The 17450-nt window shown below is 34.5% G+C and overlaps 1 protein-coding gene across 1 annotated transcript in view; it reads left to right on the forward strand.

Annotated features, from left to right (window-relative positions):
- Nucleotides 1-6433: 6433 nt before the first annotated feature.
- LOC127942717 (SH3 domain-binding protein 4-A) overlaps nucleotides 6434-17450 on the forward strand; it is a 29791-nt gene continuing 18774 nt past the window's right edge. The window contains exon 1 of the mRNA XM_052538632.1: nucleotides 6434-6620. The gene's annotated coding sequence lies outside the window, so the exon portion shown is untranslated. The remainder of the gene's footprint in view (nucleotides 6621-17450) is intronic.

Genomic DNA, 17450 nt, shown 5'->3' on the forward strand with positions numbered 1-17450 from the left:
GTTTGCATATGTTAAAATACTTGAAGAGGTCATGTTGCCCTATGCTGAAGAGGACATGCCCTTGAAATGGTTGTTTCAACAAGACAATGACCCAAAACACACTAGTAAACGGGCAAAGTCTTGGTTCCAAACCAACAAAATTAATGTTATGGAGTGGCCAGCCCAATCTCCAGACCTTAATCCAATTGAGAACTTGTGGGGTGATATCAAAAATGCTGTTTCTGAAGCAAAACCAAGAAATGTGAATGAATTGTGGAATGCTGTTAAAGAATCATGGAGTGGAATAACAGCTGAGAGGTGCCACAAGTTGGTTGACTCCATGCCACACAGATGTCAAGCAGTTTTAAAAAACTGTGGTCATACAACTAAATATTAGTTTAGTGATTCACAGGATTGCTAAATCCCAGAAAAAAAAAATGTTTGTACAAAATAGTTTTGAGTTTGTACAGTCAAAGGTAGACACTGCTATTTTTTTGAACACACCCCTTTCAACTAATTGCCCAATTGCACAGCCTTAAGAGCGTGCATATCATGAATGCTGGGTCTTGTTTGTTTTCTGACAATCTACTGAACCTACTGGTAACTTGTTTGCCACGTAGCAATAAAAAATATACTAAAAACCTTGATTATTCTGGTTAGTCACATTGTACTGCTATTATTTTGAACAATACTGTATATCCCATATAATGTTTTACAAAGCATATTAATTATTGAATTTAAATTAAACATAATAAAAATAATTATTATTTAATAACTAACTTTTTTTAATTCTAATAATGCCCTTTGTTTGTATATTTCAAATGCATTTAATTCCAGTTCTGTGTGAATTTGAAGAACACATTTATTTTGTTTATGAGGTGACCAGACTACATTTCCCATAATTCTCTTTGGCAGCATGAGTGGCAATACAACATATACTTATGTTAACTAATAACTAATATTATGACTTTTTGATATATTTGCAAATAATTTATTTCCATCTGCAAATGTTTCTTTCAAATGATGGTTAATGGAGAAACATGCTTTTGCCCCCAGAAAAGTGTAATTATGCCATCCACCAACAACCGATGCAATCCATTTGGCGCCCTACAAATAACATTTTTATCTACTCTCATTGAATTTTGTCTTCAACGTTTTTATATTTCACTTTTTAAACACATTTATCCCTCTGTTTACTTTTGTGCAGCATGAACTGTAAGTGCTTCATTATCTAATGACCAGCAGATGGACGCAGATGTGCAAATCATCTCAGCCACACACACGATGTGGTGATGGGAAAAGCTTTTGTCATCCAGTAATTCTTGCCATCTTTGGTCTCTAATCTGTCAAAAGAGTCATTCAACTTTGAATCTAAAGTTGCATTTGAGTCGTCCCTGAGTCTAAGGAAGATTGAGACCGTCCCACTGACGCTTTAGCAGAGAGACAAAGGCCCCCTATCATGTCATATTCGTGTTGCCATGGCAGTCAATGGTCTTTTGAACGTCCCTGGACAAATAGCGACTCAAGCACTAATTAGTCAACAGATCGAACGAGAGGCCCAAGCTCCACATGTTTAGAGCAGCTTTATGGCCACTGTTTTAGGTTGATGAAGCTGTCTTTTTACATGCCAAAAGCCGTGGGTGGTCGTGCCAACTTCTTAGCTGAAGTAAATCGCTTCTAGGCTAGGCTAGGCTAGTCAGTCACAACGACTGGAACTTAATGAAAGTACCTCAAAATCAAGTACTTTAGAAACATTTGACTTTCTTGATTTCTTGCATTGTGTTTTTGCTCCAAGGATGTTCTCCACATGTCGGACAGATGATCTTTCTACAACAATAACATTGTCAGTTATTCTTATGTGTTTGTGTATGCCCTGAAGGAGATCAAGCAATGCAGAAAGGCATTCATTTCGCTTCACTATAACATTGCTTCCACTGAGAGTTCACGGTTCCCAGGAAGCTTTCAAAATGTCAGCATGCATCACAAATCAAAAGGATGACACTAAGCCATCGATACTTTTCACACAGATTCCCAGCTTGAGGCCCACGGATTTTAAACTCACGTTTCATAGAAAACTGATTGTATTCTGCTTGATTTGTTGCTCTTAAGAAGGAGATTGAAGTAACACTCCAGAAAAAAAACACATATTTAATATATTTATATATAAATGTCATTGTATAAATGGGTTAATAATAATAATTATTAACCCATTTATACAATGACATTTATACTTTTCATGCTATCCCAAGACAGCTGGAACCAGTGAAATTGTAAGAGGTTGACTGTGACAGGATTGGGCCATTTTCCAGACGTCATCTCTGAAGTCACGGCCACAGGAATGGAGGATCATTTCTATCAGAAGTGTTTGTGCCTCTCTGACAAAGGGAAATGAAATGGCACCAAGGGCAATCGAATAAATCAGCATGCTCATTCCCCAGATTCCACAATACATTTCAACCCTGCAGCATTTTTTTATACTAAATTGGCACTTTTTACTCTAAGACATCAGAGTCTGGTGGGAGACTTCAGCTCTTTTTAAGACCCTAATAAGCTACCTTGCTACTGCCTAACAACGTCCTAACTGGAAAAATGTAAATTACAGATTTGCAATTCTTCCATGCACTTAAAAAAACAACAACTCCCAATTAATTTAAGACATACTGCACAAGTAGCATATATAAAAGTGGAGCTGGGGAAGGTGGAGGGTTTCCACCAAGGAACAGTCTTTCGGTCTCCTACACCCTCCATCCCTTGAAGGCATGTGCTCTCCAGCACAGAAAGCAGGGCTGGACTTACATTTTGGCTGGAATAAGTTATCTAAACTTGTTTTACTTCTGTAATGTGATGTATTTCTTAATACAGGATATGTGACGAGGGATCAAAAAATAGGGAAGCACCTGATTTTTATTCATTGGGACCAATTGGATTGTGAAAACTGACATGACAGTATAAAAGTGCCCATTTGGAACATGACTACAATATATGCCCCCTCATCTATACACACACACACACACACATAGTAAAGTCATCTTTGTCCCATTCTCTTTCTTCTTTTTAAAAGAGGCCAGGCGTAGCACTCTGTTCTCCATGTGTTTATTGAAGCACACACCCTTGCTAAGCAGCTCTGGTTTTGTTTAAATTGTTAATTACAAAGCCTTGCATCATTGTGTGTGTGTGTGTGTGTGTGTGTGTGTCAGTCTGTTTTATACGTTTGCCATCACTCTAGGGTTTTAATGCTAACAGAGCTTTGGAAATGGCCCAAACCTCTGACAAGAGCTGCCCACTGTGACATGTTTAACAGATCACGCTGGCTGTGGAAAAAATCTCCAGCCCGACACTTACACAGAAACAGGCTCTAACGACCTAAATATGATCATGTGACGATCTGAGAGTGACACAGGTTAAGGGTTAACACTTCACTTGAATGAAGCAATGAGCTTTTTTGTGTTTATTTGACAGCCAGGTGTGACAACGTGCGACGCCACATCACAGCGTGACCTCAGAGCTCAAACAGAAGTCCAGATAAGGATGTGGCCGCTTGAATCCCCCTGTGTGTTTCCCAGAGTTCAGTTCCCAGACTGAAAAACCTCTGAGTCAATGCCTGAGAATGCAGAGCGGGCATTGAAAACTACTGCAGTCTGCACAAAATACCCTCTGTGTGACGATACAGGCAGATAATATCAACAAAAACAGTTTGAACCATTCTCGCTGGTTTCGAGATACAGCACGTACTTTTAAGGGAATGTACTGGGGTAAATACAAGATGTGACATGCTGTCAGTAACCACAGAAGACCATTACAACTACTCATTGAAATTTGGCATTCATTTGCTTAAAATTTCATTCAGAAATGTGCTTGTAGCATTTTTAAGCACTTAACATTAATCCTCCCATGTACAGTTTTGAAAGTTGGAAATTATTTGAGCTATATCGTTGTCTAAAACATTGTTAAGCGGCAGCACTGTTGTTCTAGGCAGATTTTCTCATTTACGTAGCCATTGTGAAACATTAGCATGTTGCTATGCTAACAACATGGCTCACTACTGTAATATCTAACATGATTTGCTTTCACTGAACATTCATTTAAAGAGAGTTTTTGTTTCATCATTTATTTACAGTGAAAGTCAATGGGATCCTTTTTTTTTCGGACTGCATATATGGACAAAAACTGTTTAAACACCGTAGAGAATATCTTCTTTTGTGTTCTACAGAAGAAACAAAGTCATGCAGGTTTGAAATCACATGGGGGTGAGTAAATGATGACAGTATTTATTTTTGGGTGAGCTGTCCCTTTAAATAGAACACAGATGGAAGTTGATTGTTTTGTGAGTTTGTGAGCTAATTAAGTACTAAGAGTTTTTTTTTTTTTTTTTTTTTTTTAGGACATAAATGGTGTTGGACATGTACTATGGTAAAACGCCTGAAACTTTGACACCATGTCAAGAAGACTAATGAACTATGTAGTATCTCTTTATGCGTAACGATGGGTGTCCATCAAATTAACGCAAGACTTAACTCCTCTGAACAAAGTACATCACTGTCTAACGACTTTATTTCGTTCCTTTGCTACTTTTAAGACAGAAACAGGTGGGTGGGGGGATTTGCTTCACGTACTGTGAAAGCAGACGTGGCTTTTCATGTTTTTCATCTCTTTCTCTCCCCTTTTTGCCTTTCAATGCATTCTTTTTCTCCCTCTCTCACTAAACAGACAACAAGCCCTCACCACCTCTGGAGAACGCAGGGTATGATGCCCGCAGTGAAGAGGAGTCTTTATTCCACCGTCCCCTTGAGCATCACTCCACAGACCCCCAATAATTTTAGTGTATATATATATATATATATATATATATATATATATATATATATATATATATATATATATATATATACTGTATATCTAATTTTATTTTATTTTACTTTTTATTCCTGTTGCTCTATTTCCCTTGGTTGGTTTTTATCTTGTGCATGCACACATAAATATTAATCGACAGACACTGTAAATAGATGTTTTATGATAAATTTATGATTTATAAATTAACTCAGAAGTATGTTTTTGCTGTAAGATTGTGTAATTATAACATCCACCAGTAGGGGCTAAACAGAATAACACCATCATTTCTTAGGATTTCAGGATCTCGCCGGAAGTAGCAGGTCATCAGGGTACTTTTTGCCTAAGGTTTTATGAATACAGTGAACTCATACTACTGATTCCATAAAGCTACTGTTTTTCACCTACTATGCATATTATGCGGCATTCCAGGCAGGTTTTTGAGCCCGTAAGTCATGACTTCAAACCACGACTCAAAGCTTTGTAGCGTTCCAGGCAAGTCACGCCAAACTTCCTGAGCACAAGGAATTGTAGCTAGATTATCAATTTTCTTGCAACATTATATTGTCCTAAAATCAAATTTTCAATGTGTACCACTTGAATAAACACTGCATCCGTAGGCAATGTTATCAGTAGGGACTGCCTTAGTTGTTTCGTGGCCTATGTGACATCAGAACTCAGAACTGGGAGTACATCGATCTAGTACGAGTTCACGGGAGGGAAGTCACGGTTTTACTTCCGTTCCAGTGCACTTTCATGGCTAGAAGGTTGTAAAAACACTGGAACACGGCATTAGAATGGAGGCACTTCCTGAGATCACTTCCTGTTCATAGTCACATGACAACAAAATGGCTGCCTTCATGCTGGTTATACTCAACAAACTCCATGGCTGCATCCAAAATTGCAGTCTCTGCGCAGTTACTTCTTTTGAATAAATAGTTGCTTTGTGACCGTTAAAAATGTAACATACTACTGACATACTAAGTTCCTCATGTTGCCAGTGTCTTGTGACCTATTAGAGTAGGGGCACACCAAATGTATCGGGACAAAAAAAGTTGCGCACGAACACACCAGACAGTCTACAGTATTTTTTTTTTTTTTTTTACAGTTGCTTCTCCTTTTCTGATTCTTTTAATAAAACACACCAAAATATCCCTTTTCAATGATTTCAGCATTTATTTGGTCAAAATTTTAAATGTTATCTTATTATTATTATTATTATTTTATTATTTTTAGTACCATGTTTATATCATTACACCACCTTGACAATTTTAATGTATGCCCCACAAAATAAAGATTATTTTAATAACAGAATTGAAATGTGTTCTTCATTGAACAGATTAGATTTGTTAATAAATAAATGAATCCAATCCCACTAAAATATGTCATTAATATGTTTTATATTTAACATAACATTATTTCAGAACTGATAGGCTACTTTATCATATTTTCAGTGTGTTCTTGGGAGCATACGAATTAAAGTGATGGAAAGCTTGATGTAGGGGATAGAATGAAAATCATCCGCATCATCACTCAGTGAAATGAATAATTGATCAGGAATACTCTAGACGCCAGAGGGAAAGTGATTTTCATTGCAGAGCCCGCGGTGACAGATGGCGAGCCACCGGCTTCCAGTCTCCGCCCAGCCGTCTCAGAATCCCCGCCCCTCTCCGTGACGTCACCTGCGATCCGGCCCCGCCCCGGTGCGATGTGAGCCGCGTTTGCCCAAGAGCCACAAAGGAGCACAAAGTGAAGTGACCAACTCAACACCACAACTGCGCGCTGCTTTGGATGAACACAACAGGAATGCAGAGGTGAGTTTAAGCCATCGTTGCGCTTTTGTGCCTCTTAATCCTCTTGGCTGCTTTTGAATATACTCGGATTATATTTCCAAACCTCCGAAATGTTTGCGTTACTGTCTCAGCGCTCAGTGTTTTGTTGAACATGCGTTTCTTGTAACATTTCAGCTGCTTTTACAAACATCAATTTGAACATACATCAGATGTTTTCAGATTTTAAATGCGTAAACTTAAATGTGCAGATTATATTAAGGCAATGTGAAGTGTGGACTATAGCTACTACATAAATAGTAAATGTTTTAGAACTAAAAAAAAATCTTAATTTATTGATTGAATAAACCAATTTAATGGATGGATTGATTGATTGTGAATAGTTTCATTACTTGATATGGAATTGGACGTTCACAGAATTTCCCTTATGAACCGCTTATTCCTGTAAAAATACATAAAATATCAGCATTTTTGATTATTTACATTGATTTCTTCAAACTTGTTTCTTCCAAGTTGCCAAAAACCGTTTTAAATATACAGGTTTATGCCAAAATACTATAATAACTGTAGTTGCTACTACTGAAAAGTTATTAATATGCACTGTAAAAATGATTTCTCAAAGATGTAATTAAAACAAAGATTGTAGTACACTTTACAGGTGCGTTACTTGCTGTTTCTTTATAATAGTAACATTTATTAGTTGTTTCTTAGTGCAAATTATTTTCCAGTGGTGTATAAATTTGATTACAGTTGTTATTACAGAATTACAGAAACTAATGGTTCAGTTTCATTATGGTTTGTTACATATTTGTTACCGTGGTTATCAGTGTTTGATAGTCACAACGTCCCACATCCCTCTCCGCTCCCATTCCCAGCCGTCTATCCCTTCTCCCTTTCCTCTCTCCCCTTTCCACATTCCTTTCAGACTTTGAATGGAACGGGATTGACCTGTGGCATAACTCTGCCTCGTTTCCACAGCTTCCCCCTCTTATATTAACAATTTATTTTCAAGTTACGTGGCGTATTAAAAATTCATGGCCTGCAGAACAAATGGCTGCTGCTACTTTAGATCACCGTGTGTGTGTGTGTGTGTGTGTGTGTGTGTGTGTGTGTGTGTGCCTTCTTTTCATAAGCTTGTCTGTAGTGAAAATACTTTTGTTGAGTCGGGAAACGTCTCAAAATCTTGAAAAGTTATGTTACAACAGATCCAGATTCAGTGCAGGTTAACTGTGTTGATAATTTGCTGTCTAGGATATCAAGTGGCCTTGAGACTTTAACAGCTATAGGTGTTAACATGATGAGACTAGTGCGATTATAATAACTTGCTAACCTTGTGTGTGCTAATTTATAACCATGTAAGACGTAGTGACAGTAAAACTGATAGCTTTTGAATGATACAAGGATGAAAGAGTGGAACGCGACGTAAAACATTGTTATTTGCAAACTCCACTCTAATAATAATAATTATAATGTTGCTATCTCATAACAAGACGTTCATCTAGTTATGATTAGAAAATACTTTACAGCTCATGCAGCACTTTTTGTGTAGGTTTTGGGGTACAAGTTTGGCATTTTTGCTTTTAAATATTAGTAATGAGCCATGTTGTAGACTTTTGTTGTAAGTGCATTATCGTAAACGTAATGAAAAATGTATGTTTTACGAACTAAGTCGAAATTATTGTCTCTCATAATTGACCAGCAATTACATGTACGTGTATGCATTTAGTAGTGCATTCAGGCTATACATTTTTTTTTATTTTACTAATCACTAAGGAAGTTGTGTATGTTTTCATTGTTCAAAATCACCTGATCCCGATCGGACATGTTTCTCAGTGAAAAGAGTTTTTGCTTTAAAAAATGAGTTGTAGAGTTCTTTTACATGACACGTCATAAAAAAAGACTTAAAATTCAAAATTATCCATCTAAAATTTTAAAGAAGCTCCTTTAGCTACATTTTTGGTGCAGCATGCTAATTTCACACACAAAAAAGTAAATAAGTATAAAAATAAATAATCATTATGGAAAAAAAACCCTCCAAAACTCTGAAATGAGTATGACGACAGTATCTACATATAATAAAATAACTACAATGAATGAATGAAATTTCACAGATTCTGTCTCGCGTTGTTCAGAAAAAAACCTTTAGCACAGAACCGAAATTTAATTACCGCTAAAAATACCAAAAGTGGAGGATTTTTTTTTTTTTTTTAAAGAGTTGTAAAACCACCAAAAATAAATAATAAAACACATTTAAAAAAATCCCCAGTCTGAAATGTATATTGCTGTAGTCTCCTTTTTTTTGATACATTTAACAAAAACCTTTAACACGGGGATGTCCAAACTCAGAAGGCCGGTGTCCTGCAGAGTTTCGCTCCAACTTTCCCCAATACACCTGCGGTGCGTTTCCCAAAACAACTTTTGTCGCAAGTTCCTTCAACACCAATCGAGTTCAATGGAACTAACAACTAAAGTTAGCAAACAATGCTTTTGGAAAATGCACATCTGCATGGAAGTTTATTTTATTTATTTATTTGCCTTGTAAGACCTTGATTCGCTGCGTCAGGTGTGTTTAATTGGGGTTGGAGCGAAACTCTGCAGGACTGAGTTTGGGCACCCCTGATTTAACCTACCCTTTAGCACAGCATACTAATACCAAAACTAAAAAAATATATAAGTATAACATAAATTGTCACACATTCTGCCTCATATAGAAAAGAAAACTGTGCGATACTCATTGTCCAAATTCGTGCAATGGACGATGAAAAAGTGATACTTTTTAAATGGCAACCTTTAGCACAACTTGCTAATTTAAGAATCACCACTAAAAAAATCAAAAAGTCCTGAAAAAAAAAAAAAAAATAGACACACAAACTGTAAAACCACAATAAATTAAAACAGAAATGTTAAGTGTCCATATGTCCCAGATGCTGTCTGGTGTGAGACATTGTCCAAAGTATCAAAGTGAATAAAATAAAGTACTTAACATGCTGTCCAGGGCTAAGCTTGTAACAAAGCCCAAACGTGGTTTTTAAAGCAGAACCCTTCATTCTGTTATTTGTGTAGTGTCCACTGTACATAACGCCATATTAGTCCAGCTTAGAACAGAAGTGTTAAAATCAGATGAGAGTCAGATGGCAGCAGACTGTGAAAAAAGGCCAGGGCACAAAATGGCAGATAGTTTTACGAGGATTTATGTTTCAGAGTTGGCCATGAGGAGAGAATACATTGTAAGTAAATTGTGGCTTTTACAGCATTTATCCTGATGCAAGCAGGCCTGATCTAGTTCAGCTCACATCCAAATGGCCTTTCCATTCCCGTAGCTCTCCCAATATGAATGACTGTTATAGACGGTTTGCGTTATGATACTATATTTAAAGAAAGCCGCTAGTTTGAGTTGAGCTAAGGGTAAGTATTACTCAGAATACCCTAGAATTATACACTCTCTTTAGCTTTTTCTGTGTGTTGGGATGAGGGAGTGTATTGTTGATGTTATCAGTGGGTGTTTTTAGCCGGGATCAGGACCAAGACCTGGGCGGTTTGTTTTCAGGACTCACACATGAGCCTGTCGTCTAACCCCTCTGATTCCTGATGATTCATCAGCCGCAGATGTGTTTATATATAAACTAGCCATCTTGGTCCATTTTAGCTCAAGTTGGAGCATGAAACGAATCAAGGACTGCTCTTTTGTGTATGTGTGTGTGTGTGTGTGCCTGAAATTTAATTAAATAAATGATATTTAGATGCAATATATATATATATATATATATATATATATATATATATATATATATATATATATATATATATATATATATAATTTTTTTTAATTGTAACATTATTTTCAAGGAAATAAATAATTTTCTGCTGTCAAATTATGATTTTAAATTGTGGAATATGTATTGTTGTTTATGTATAATTTGTGCTAATTATATATTTTAGAGATATTATTTCAACCAGGGGTCTGTGCAATTTTCATGTCATTTTTGAATATTAATTCCTGTTAAAATGGGATTTAGAATTTAAATGAATTCACAAATTACAGTAGCGAGGTGTAATATATATATACAATATAATAATACATAAAATATAATTATATAAACATCATAATCTTACGAGAACCTGTTTTAAAACGGATTTATTAAATTTTTAGCATTTGTGAAAAAAAAATTGTCTGAAATACTAATATATATTATTTTAAAAGTGATTTTATTATAAGTGAGATACGTTTAAATAGTTTGGGATGAAATGTGACGGGTATGTGTTATAGTGCTGTTGTATTGTGCTTGCTTGTAGTTTGTCTGCATTCTGTGGCGTTTCTGCTTCCTGTATTTGGCCCAGAGGAAGCCCAGGGTTATGAGTGAGAATCTTGTGCTGTTTATGTTCTATCAGCTGAGGAATGATATTAAATTCCAGTCTGTGGAAACTGATTGGAAGCTGGTGGGCTTGAGATACACCGCACAGCAGGAGCTACTCATCAGCAAAGCATTTCCTCTCTTTCTTTTTCTCTTTTCCTCTGTTGCTGTGTCTCTGTTTCTTTACTCTTTCAGTCTATCCAGAGCACTTCCTGTCATAGTTTGGCCACTTCCTGTTGCTGTAAACAGAGCCGTTGTCCAGACGAATGCCTGACCCTTCCCAAATGGCAATTTTTATCATGTACTTTTCATTTTTTGTGTGCAAAAATCTTATTTCTCGTAGTTTTCCATTTGGTCTGTTGAGATGTTCTGGACAAGTTTTGAGAAATGTTGCACTTCGTCCTGTTTTTTAAAAACTTTTCATAAAGTACCTTCCACTTTCTTAAAGAGAAAAAGATGTGATTTTATTTAGGTACTTTTGTAGTTTTTCTCATCGTGTTTTTGTGGCTATAAGTTTCTCTAATTTAAAGCACAAATCATCTGTATCTGTTCACAATTATTATAAAATAAGCATATTAAATAAAAAATAAGCTAAATATATATATTTTTTTCATTTGTTTTTTATCTGGTAAATAGTTATAAATTAAATAATTAGGTTATATTGTATAAGCAAATAGAAAACATTCTAATATATTAATATAATTTATATTTATAATTATTTAATGTTATTTATATTCAACCCACATTATTATCTAATGTATAAAAAGTATATTACATATGAAAAAGATAATAAATCATTTTTGCTGTTGTTTTATTATTATTATATGGTAAACAAATAATTTTGTAATTTGTATTATTAAATATTTATATAAAATATATAAGTAACTTAGTGAATTTTAAATAATTATAACTAAATGATTATATTTATTTATTGTAATTATTTTATGTAAGCACTATTAAAAATGTATTTGAATTATATTAAATAATTCTTTATTATTAAGATGTGCATGTTTTGAGATATTCGCCCTTAAACCTGTTTTAGAAGGCTGCTGTAATCGAATGCATTAAGTACGTCACACTTTTATGAGGAGAAAAGTATGTAATGTTATTTTTTGTGCTTTGATAATAGATCATTTAGTTAATGAAAGCTTCTGATGTTGAATGCATGTCTGACCAGAACAAGCACACACCATATAATGAAGAGTTTCCTAGATAAAGTCACAGCAAACCAACTGTGAAAGTCAGAGATTCCTCTGTGTGCTCAACTTAGACAATTTCTAAATGATTTTCATTTAATCGGAAAATCTAGTCATTATCATATCCTTTGCATTTCCATCTGTTTTCTAGCTAGAAGGGACATATTGGCATCTGAGAAAGACTCTACAGAGGCATCGTACAATACATGCATTTGAGATGCAGGCGGTCTGATATCTGAGACGAGGAGTCTGATTGGCTGGCGCTGTTCTGGAATTTAGCCAATCAGGCGTTTGGTTCTATCCAAATAACTGAGAGATTGAAATGTCAGCTTGAGTTTCATTAATGCTAAACACAATTTATTTTGGACTTTCTCATCAGGGACGCCCTGATACACCCTGCAGTGCAAAAAATGTCAACATTTGTGGTGAAGCACTGTGGATTTCTAAATGGTGACACTGATATCTAGAAGCGCAGATGGCCAATCAATTCCACTTGTGATTTTGATGAAACATAGAATTTTATCCTTTTTTTTGTGCATGTCATTGTGGCTGTTGGTAAAGATAATTGACTATCACAGATAATCTGCATTATTATTATTATTATTATTATGTGGTAAATAATTATGACAAATAATTTAATAATATTAATGTAAAATGTATTACAAACTATAAAATAAATAACTGAAATTTATATTTATTTAATATAATTATTTGACAATAGTTTTTTGAAAGAATTATTCAAATAAAATGTCAGCATACATTGTTAAATAATTTCAAGATAAAAATTAATAACATCAATTTAAAATTTTAATTATAAGATGTTTCATTATTACATTTTTGATTATAGATAATATATTTATTACATATGTGCATGTAGTTATTTTATGTAAAATTTTGCTAAATGTTTATAATAATAATAATATTAATAATTTAGTATCAATTTTACAACAACAAAAACTATATGTACCTTTTTAAATATTAATATAAAATATAAAAATTGTATAAACAATCAGAAATGTTACTAAATTATTTGTTTAATATAATTGTTACAAGTTATTTATATTAAATATTATTACTATTTTTATTAATAAAATATAACATATATAAAATATATCATATTTGTAAATAAAAATAAAAATACTTTTCAATTTAATTATTACTAACTTATTTAACAATTATTTTGAACAATAATTATATTAAATATAAATCATTCAATAATATTTTTTATTTATATAAAATATTACAATAATATATCAATTAAACACTCAGAATAACACTTAGATTATTCAACCTAATGATATTTCATAGACACACAAAAAGACACTCTAAAACTATATCTTCCATTTTTTTTTTTTTTTTTTTTTTTTTTTTTTTTTTATAAAATAGTATTTGACACTTTTTGGCACTTCATCACTGCATTAGATACATCAAAAATGGTGGTTGCATCATGAAATGGTGAAAAATATCTCCATGGTTGAGTGATGCAAGATGAAGCGAAGCGAAGACAGCACCACCCCAGTAGCCAAATATACACACGCCAGAAAATACACACAGACATCATGCGCTTCAGGTTTTATTTAATTTCAGGCCACATTTGGTGTGTAATGTAAAATATGATTCCATTGCACCATGAACATGTTAAATGATGGATGTGCAGGGATGCTGGCTCCCTGTCAGCACTGGTCTCCAGAGAAGTGTGTGTGTGCTATAATAATTAGGTTTGACTCGATGGTTTTGCTCTAGTTAGTCTCTGCAGGCTTTCTCCTCCCACCAAGGACTTCACTCTCTCCCGAACACATGCACACACTAGTGAAAACTCAGAAAATAAATGATTATGTGCTTGCTGAAGCACTGGAATCACGTCCTTTAGGGAGTCTCATGTCCAGTTACAAGAAGAAATCTAGTCAGAAACGATATTAATACTCTACGAAGTGCGCAAACGTAAACAACGCCAGCTTTTGGTTTTGTTGAGTGTGTATATATATTCTAGATGGGTCGTGATGATTGACTACAAGTGTAATAAGTTATTTTTCAATGTTGTAAATAGACCAAAGATTATCAGAGTTTGTTTATTTTGAGTGATTCAGTTTGTAATGTTTCATTCAATGTGGTATTTGCAGTTTCTTCATTACTGCGACTAGCAAATTCTGACTGAAAACTTTCTACAATGAAATTTTCCTTGTAGTCATCCAACAAAATAATTGTCGATTAGATTTAAAACTTCCTGTTGAGTCAAAGTTTAATTAGCTTGTTATACTTTAGTTTGTAGTATAAGTTTATTCGGTTAGCTTAAAATAAAATGGTGAATTCAGCTAACTTTCTTCGCAATATTCTCTTTAAACTGTTGCCTTTCATGACAAAAGATTATATATTGGTTAGCATATTTATTTCCAATTTAAAAAGAAAATATATGCTGTAAGATTGCTATAGCGCCCCTTGTGGCAACACTGAGAACGCAATGTGAAGAATCTAATTAAGAATTTTCTGATTAAACATTGCAATTAAAAAAAAAAAAATCCAAACTTATGATTTTTGTTGTTGTTGTTGTTCTTTTTTTAATCCAGGTCTGCTGCGTTTGGATGCCCAATTTTGCAGAATAATATTTTAATATATTACAACTGTAAAATTTCAATACTAATATTAATTATTTACATTTTAGTTAATATGAATTGATTTAATGTTTTTTTTTTTTTTTTGTTCATTTTATTTATTTATTTTTACTTTAACCATCATACATTTATTTTGCCGGAAAACCGCAGGGAGACCACAAATTTGTGCTTTTCATTAAAATTGTAGTAAGGCGTTTATCACGTTGCGTTACCAAACAGATATTAAAATGTTTTATTTTGATGAATCGAGCAGCCCTTCTTGCCTGCTCTGAAGCATCAAACTGAGCTTGCCTAGCTAGAATGATTTCATTCATAGTATATTTTGGATCTAACATTGAAAGAAAGATTTGGACAAATGATTGTAGACGTGTTTACTGACAGCAACACAATAAGCATTAGCTTATCTCCTGAATCTGTCTGTTAGCACCCGGAAGCATGGCTTCTGCAGTGCTGCAGTCTACATCTTATGACTGTTCTTTCTCCCTGAGGAATGGAACAAAGCTAAAAAAAAATCACAGTCGTCATCAGTTTCCACAAGCACAATAGTGTTTCATTGTGTTTCATAATTAATTGGGAGTCAGCACAGATTCAGTCCTTATAATCCCCTAAACGCCTCTGAAAGTCGGAGTGTTTGGTGGTGTTTGTGAAGACGGACGGGGGCGTGCAAGTCTTCATTGTGTAGAGCGTTTCTTGAGAGAAATGCCCCACCTGACACAAAACAACACCGTTCATTTACAGAGGACTTTGTTTAAGCCTTGGCTAATCCAGACCTCCCACCAGAAATGAAATCTGGCATTGCGTTCCTCTGCATTTGGAGAGGTACATTTGGGAACAAAATTCACTGTCCTTGAATTGTTTCTTTTTGTGTATTCATATATGCAAATTAAATTCTGAGTGTAATTGAAATCACAATAAGATTGTTCTCCTTTGAGAGTTAGTGCACATGCTTTGGCACAGTGAGAAAACTATAAGGTGCTTGTACATGTGGCACATAGTTGAATTTGGCTTGCAACATTGTGTTGACAGCTAGTACTTATACATGGAAAGCAGTAATCCAATTTTAACATAATTAAGACAATACTCTAGTTAAGAATTTACCATGTAAACAGACTATTTTGATTAAATTAATCCGGCTAAAGTCATTATCGAAGTAAACAGAAATCAAATTAAGACGTGGAGTATTCCTATTTTAGTCGCGTTATTGAAGTGCAGTATAGCCTTGTAAACACACTAATCACTTTATTACTGTTGTGTAGGACTTCAGCACCGCCATCGTCCGTATGTACGTACAAATAATCAACTGCACTTGAAGTTTTTATTAAATTTTAAATTAAATTTAAATTTATGCATTTAGCAGATGCTTTTATCCAAAGCAACTTACAGTGCATCCAGGCTATCAATTTTTACCTATCATGTGTTCCCGGGGAATCAAACCCCCAACCTTGCGCTAGCTTGCTTGCTAACGCAACGCTCTACCAGTTGAGCTACAGGAACACCAATTTTTATAAAATAAAAAATGAAATACCCAAACCTGTATATGGCATAATCATGAAGACAAACTATGTTTATACGTGAAATTTCTGAGGGGACGTCTGATGGCGTCACGTGGTGATGTAATGACGTGTGCCATTAATTGATCTATGCACTATAACATATAAAATGGGAACATGATAAGAATATTCTAAAAGCAACTCATGTAAAGACCATAATCATAATATTGGCTTATTTAGAATAAGGTAAATTATTAGTTCACTGATGTCCATGTGAACGTAGTCCGTGTTGGACGAGAGAGGACCAGGCCTGGATTTGTATGTTGTTGTTTTATGCAACTGTTTTCCATGAGGGGCTGCCGCTTTTACTTTCTTTTTTGTTTGTTTATTTGTTTATTAAAGTTTTACGTTTAAATGTTTGCCAGTTCCTGCTTTCTCCGTCACGATTTACGGACTTTGTTACACATACACTTTTTTTAAATATATATATAAAGGTGTGTGTGTGTGAGAGAGAGAGAGAGAGCGCACATATGTATACTGTATGTATGTGTGTATAAAAAAAGTCTAGAAAAAAAATTGTTAACCTTATTAATTGTACAAATTTATTTATTGGTTGTTTTTAATTTGTTCACAAACTTGACTTATCCTTAAATCAGAAAGAAATAGTTTTTTTGTGGAATATGTTTGATAAAGAGGCCTGTAATGTCAGACTCATTTGTGGTGGTTGAACCTTGTCAGATCGAATGACCTATTCACGCAGAGATGATAAATGATATCGGTCATTTAGTCGACTCCTGAAATTAACCTCTTATGGGCTCTTTGAAATATTATCTTCCACACACACCCCTCTGCACTTTCCCTGAGTAAACCTTTTGTTTTAGAGTCAGTGGTGAAGTATGGACTGCAGGGCAGTGGAGGGAGAAATTGCTTTGTCCTCCGCAGAAGGGTCATATATATACATGAGGTGGTCCTATTTACCATGTGATGAGACTTTGGCGGAAATCCCACTCGCTTTCTTTACCCAATTAGCTTGTCAAAGTAATATAAACTCCTTCAGATCATCAATGGAACTAATAATAACATTTTATAACCACATGCCATAATGTGCCACATTATCTCAAATATTCCCCCAATGCCATGTTTTGGAAATGTAATAATTCATTTGAAACGACGGTGTTTTAACGCAAGACGGAAGGGTTGGTTTTAT

The sequence above is a fragment of the Carassius gibelio genome, chromosome A22 (genome assembly GCF_023724105.1).
Source record: "Carassius gibelio isolate Cgi1373 ecotype wild population from Czech Republic chromosome A22, carGib1.2-hapl.c, whole genome shotgun sequence".
Classification (NCBI taxonomy): domain Eukaryota; kingdom Metazoa; phylum Chordata; class Actinopteri; order Cypriniformes; family Cyprinidae; genus Carassius; species Carassius gibelio.